Genomic DNA, 6,464 nt, shown 5'->3' with positions numbered 1-6,464 from the left:
CATGCAAAATTTTATTTGTTCTTGTAACAACCTAAAGAAATTTAGAAATTTAGAAATTTAAAATTGCAAAGCCAATCTGGAGGCTGTGTTCGCAATTGTCAGTCCAACTCGGCATCATTCATTGGTCATCCAACTGGTATATGTTGGGTTTCTAAAGTCAAGTGTTCAGGCTTTTAAGGAAGACTCTTTCTGGTGCTCCTCCTTTTAACCTTACATAATTTTGCAAAGGTACATTTGCTCAAGTAAACCTATTTGAATTTATCAATGTTTGCAACGATAGTTTTTAACGTGTCAATTAGACCGAAATAAAAGAAGCTTTTTTAAATAATTGCGTGACAGACCCTCGCATCAATAATTGGGATAAGAAGGCAAATTGCATTTAAGCTTTTATCAGTAAGATTGCTCATGAAATGCTCAATTTTGAGTCCTAAGTTCCTGACACATTTCATCAAGACAAACCAAAAAAATTCTTGACAACTTGACAAAAACTTGAGAAATCTTGATAACACTTGATATTATTTGTGACCGCTGTTAGATTTATCTCGTCCCAAGAAAAAGAAACACTTCTGTGAACTCAAAGTACAAAATGAGGGTTATGACGGTAAGCCCAAGTTTTTGAGTAACGTGGTTCAGTAAATGAAAACTGATCTTTCTGATTAATAACACTCTTCTCACAAAAGTCTTTTTTTCCGAGGCTTAACAAATTTTCGTTTTTCTTGTTTTCTTATCTTCTTCCCACAATTGTACTGAATGCTGTGTTAATTGTGCTTCTTTGCAAAATTACACAAAAAAGGAGTTGAGAAAGATGAAAAAAATGTTTTAAGCTCAATTATTGATTAAAAACTAACGGTAACTAAATTTTCTGACAATTTTCGATAAATCCTAATAAGTCTGGATTAATTTTATGAATTCGTGCTAAATCCTCTTCAAAGCTGCTTTTTGATTTTTGCACGCTAGTTTTTTTTGTCATGTCATGGTTAAGTTTTCTAGGTTACCTTGCCACGATATTTTTTCCTGATGATCATGCAAAGATCTTGCAAACTCATACAATTCTTGACATTTTCATAGTATGTTGCGGCTGCTCAATAATCTCAGAGGAATCGATATATCAAAGCCTGGTTCTCGAGCTTTACGCCGACCTGGTTCTTCACTGAATCCGATTGTCTAATGATCTCGCTGAAATGATTAGTCGCACGGACGTATTAAAGGACTGTAAATTTGATTTTGTTGATTGAAGTTAAGAAAATCCTTAGTGATAATCTATGTTCAACCTCGTGCTGAAGTTTGTATGGCTTCAGCCAGTAGCTAGTTTTGTTGCTAAATTCTCGTCAAGTAAGCTCAACTAACTTAGAACGCGCAAGATTTTAAGATCTAGCAAAACTTAGCAAAAAAAGACCGTTTTAGTCCGTGAGAGCCAACTGCTCTTGGTAACAGATTCTAATGGTTCGAAATACTATATAGTTTCGCTATTCAAAGAATTCGGTTAGGTTAATTTATCAAATATTTAACATTTATAACATCATCGCTACTTTTTTCTGATTGGTTAATCAAGCAAATGATTTATGTCATTGTTTACATAGTAATTGTCAAATAACTGCAATATTTACTTTTATTGACATAAGAATGGAGGGTTTTTACGTGGCTCTAAATGCCTCGAATCTACGGTATTTTACTTTTAATGAACACCTAAATTGACCATAAAATAAACAACTTAATTAAACAATCTTGAAATAAAACGACAAAATATCGAAAAATTGCCAATTTTGCAACACATAAGTGCTAATAGCCACACTTTTGGGTCTGATGCAATAACGTTCGTTGGGTCCATGAAAAGCTTAGAGGTTACCCTAACCGTGTGCCATAACCTCGGGTTGTTCAGGTTTTAATTTCCAAAAATCGGTATTGTTGTGTACAATGATTAGTGTAGCAATGCTTAATTGGCGGTGCACTTGAAGTAATTTTACTTAGTTGTCTATACCACGTAATAAAAATTTTTTATAACGATAATTTTATAAGTTGCCTTATTCTGATTGATTCGACGACAAAATTTGGCGTACCTCGAGAACCAATTCACTGTGTGAGAGCGAGAAAAGGTTTCGGAACGAATTTAGTAGTATTCCTCGCCAATCAAGTAATGGTTACGTGACTCTGCTTGAAGTCACTGAGAATTTGTTGCGTTTATTGAGAGCCGCAAAGCGAATCGAGATATAATGTCAGAATTTTGAAGTGACTTCTGCTTAGTCACGTAACCATTTTAAAACAAGCACTGTGCAAGTTCAGAAGGAAGCTTTGCGGAAGTCATTTTAACCAATTAATTGTACAAATAATTTTAAATAAAGAACTCCTTTTAGATTTTTTTGAGTCAATTTTTAAAAATTTCAACTTCTGGCTAAGTATAAAGGAACGTCTGGCATTTCAACTTCTGGCTATGTATACAGGAACTTCTGGCATTTTAACTTCTGGCACACGCAACTTTCGGCATTGTAAAATTTGCACGTGCGTGTTTTAATATTGCTTAAAACAGGCACGTGCAGCGTTTCAAATGCCAGATATTGGCAGTGCCTGATTATTCAAAGCCAGTGTATGCTATATACCGTGACAGATATCAGACTTGAAAGTTCGCGCTCAAACAAACTTTACATGACTCCTGCTATAATCACTTCAAAATTATCGCTTTCATCTTGAAGCGCTACCTAGATCTCAATTAACGTCAGGTTTTCTCAGTGAAATCATCAGAGCCAAGCAACCTTTACTTGGAAGATGGAAATGGCAGATTCTCAAATCTAGCACTCTAAAATGTGGGACGCTGCAATGATCTGTCATTTTAACTCATGTAGCCGAATGAATCTAGAATTTTAATCACAGCAACCACCACATGAGAAAGTAAACACAAGGAATCAGCTATGGATAGATTCGTTAATGAAAGCTTGAGCTCGATAGAGTTTCAGTCTTATAATGGCTAATCAATTCAAAAAAAGGATTAATATAAGATGATTCACAAACCCTAACAACTATAAAACCTCCCGAACTATCACTGGCATTTCTTCAAGTAATGATTTCAATCAATCAGGGTGCTGCATCTTCTTGATGATCTGCAGGGAATTGAAACCTTTTTTTGTACGAAACGCGGCCTACTGTTTTAGCTGCTGCACGTTCGTTGGGTCCATGAGTAGCTTAGAGGTTACCCTAACCGTACGCCATAACCTCGGGTTGCTCAAGTTTTCATTTCCAAAAATTTGTATTGGTGTGTACTGTGATTAGTGTAGCAATGCTTAATTGGAGGTGCACTTGAAGTAATTTTACTTAGTTATCTATACCACGTAATAAAAAATTTTTATAAAGATAATTTTATAAGTTGCCTTATTCTGATTGATTCGACGATAAAATTTTGCGTACCTCGAGAACCAATTCACTGTGTGAGAGCGAGAAAGGTTTCGGAACAAATTTAGTAGTATTCCTCGCCAATCAAGTAATGGTTACGTGACTCTGCTTGAAGTCACTGAGAATTTGTGGCGTTTATCGAGAATTGCAATGCGAATCGAGATATAATGTCAGAATTCTGAAGTGAGTCACGTAACCATTTTAAAACAAGCACTGTGCAAGTTCAGAAGGAAGCTTTGCGGAAGTCATTTTAACCGATTAATTGTAGAAATAATTTTAAATAAAAAACTCTTTTTAGATTTTTTTGAGTCAATTTTTAAAAATTTCATTTTCTGGCTAAGTATAAAGGAACGTCTGGCATTTCAACTTCTGGCACACGCAACTTTCGGCATTGTAAAATTTGCACGTGCGTGTTTTAACATTGCTAAAAACAGGCACGTGCAGCGTTTCAAATGCCAGATATCGGCAGTGCCAGATTATTCAAAGCCAGCGTATGCTATATACCGTGACAGATATCAGACTTGAAAGTTCGCGCTCAAACAAATTTTACATGACTCCTGCTATATTCACTTCAAAATTATCGCTTTCATCTTGAAGCGCTACCTAGATCTCAATTAACGTCAGGTTTGCTCAGTGAAATCATCAGAGACAAGCAACCTTTACTTGGAAAATGGAAATGGCAGATTCTCAAATCTAGCACTCTAAAATGTGGGACGCTGCAATGATCTGTCATTTTAACTCATCTAGCCGAATGAATCTAGAATTTTAATTACAGCAACCACCACATGAGAAAGTAAACACAAGGAATCAGCTATGGATAGACTCGTTAATGAGAGCTTGAGCTCGATAGAGTTTTAGTCTTATAATGGCTAATTATTTCAAAAAAGGATTAATATAAGATGATTCACAAACCCTAACAACTATAAAACCTCCCGAACTATCACTGGCATTTTTTCAAGTAATGATTTCAACCAATCAGGGTACTGCATCTTCTTGATGATCTGCAGGGAATTGAAACCTTTTTTTGTACGAAACGCGGCCTACTGTTTTAGCTGCTGCACGTTCCTTGGGTCCATGAGTAGCTTAGAGGTTACCCTAACCGTGTGCCATAACCTCGGGTTGCTCAAGTTTTCATTTCCAAAAATTTGTATTGGTGTGTACTGTGATTAGTGTAGCAATGCTTAATTGGCGGTGCACTTGAAGTAATTTTACTTAGTTGTCTATACCACGTAATAAAAATCTTTTATAAAGATGATTTTATAAGTTGCCTTATTCTGATTGATTCGACGACAAATTTTGGCGTACCTCGAGAACCAATTCACTGTGTGAGAGCGAGAAAAGGTTTCGGAACGAATTTAGTAGTATTCCTCGCCAATCAAGTAATGGTTACGTGACTCTGCTTGAAGTCACTGAGAATTCGTGGCGTTTATCGAGAATTGCAAAGCGAATCGAGATATAATGTCAGAATTTTGAAGTGAATTCTGCAGAGTCACGTAACCATTTTAAAACAAGCACTGTGCAAGTTCAGAAGGAAGCTTGGCGGAAGTCATTTTAACCGATTAAACAATCAAAATAGAAATTTTCTTCCGATTGATGAAAAGGAGAATCACTTGCGCAGACAAATGGCTCTTTTTTTCCAAAGCACTATAGGAACAAAACAATTTCCCAATTTTGTTGTTCTTTGATTTTTCTGTCTGATATGAAAAAAGAACCAATTGTCCCTCAAAACTAATGACCGATGATGATTCCATTCTCGCAAAAACAACATGTGAAAATATTCGATGGTTGCAGAATCTGTGGAAACGATGGATTCAAGTTAAGAAAAGGAAGACCCAGAATTTTTTGAGACATCTATGGATATGATTTTTGCGATGAGTCTTGACCTAGCCGACCAATACCTTTGTCAATTCATACAAGGGATTTTTCCGTTTCTCTATTCCCCAGGAAGTTTTTCCGTTTTTGCAATACCCCCCACAACCCCACCCATCAGTACTCTCATCCTCCTGTAAACCATTAACAGCACAATTAACATTACATAATGAAAAATCCAAAGCAAAATCCTGTTAGGGGAAAGAATTATATGCACCAACAAGCAGTGGCAAAAAACGGAAGAAAACCATTTCAAGAAATTCGAACAGTTAAAGGGGAAGAAATTCACCCAAGCACTTTCTACAACATTGCAATGATGATTCAAATATATATCAATGAACGTGTCGATAACAAAAAGAAAATAATGGAGGACAACGATTTTCATGGTTTATTGGTACCAAATACGTTTTCATTTGGAGCAGTATTTTATTATTGTACAAATAATTTTAAATAAAAAACGCTTTTTAGATTTTTTTGAGTCAATTTTTAAAAATTTCAACTTCTGGCTAAGTATAAAGGAACGTCTGGCATTTCAACTTCTGGTTAAGTATATAGGAACTTCTGGTATTTTAACTTCTGGCACTCGCAACTTTCGGCATTGTAAAATTTGCACGTGCGTGTTTTAATATTGCTTAAAACAGGCACGTGCAGCGTTTCAAATGCCAGATATTGGCAGTGCCAGATTATTCAAAGCCAGCGTATGCTATATACCGTGACAGATATCAGACTTGAAAGTTCGCGCTCAAACAAATTTTACATGACTCCTGCTATATTCACTTCAAAATTATCGCTTTCATCTTGAAGCGCTACCTAGATCTCAATTAACGTCAGGTTTTCTCAGTGAAATCATCAGAGCCAAGCAACCTTTACTTGGAAGATGGAAATGGCAGATTCTCAAATCTAGCACTCTAAAATGTGGGACGCTGCAATGATCTGTCATTTTAACTCATGTAGCCGAATGAATCTAGAATTTTAATCACAGCAACCACCACATGAGAAAGTAAACACAAGGAATCAGCTATGGATAGATTCGTTAATGAAAGCTTGAGCTCGATAGAGTTTCAGTCTTATAATGGCTAATCAATTCAAAAAAAGGATTAATATAAGATGATTCACAAACCCTAACAACTATAAAACCTCCCGAACTATCACTGGCATTTCTTCAAGTAATGATTTCAATCAATCAGGGTGCTGCATCTTCTTGATGATCTGCA

This window comes from Convolutriloba macropyga, chromosome 6, assembly GCF_964194025.1.
Source record: "Convolutriloba macropyga chromosome 6, txConMacr16.3, whole genome shotgun sequence".
Taxonomy (NCBI): Eukaryota; Metazoa; Xenacoelomorpha; order Acoela; family Convolutidae; genus Convolutriloba; species Convolutriloba macropyga.
This window is presented reverse-complemented; position numbering follows the sequence as displayed.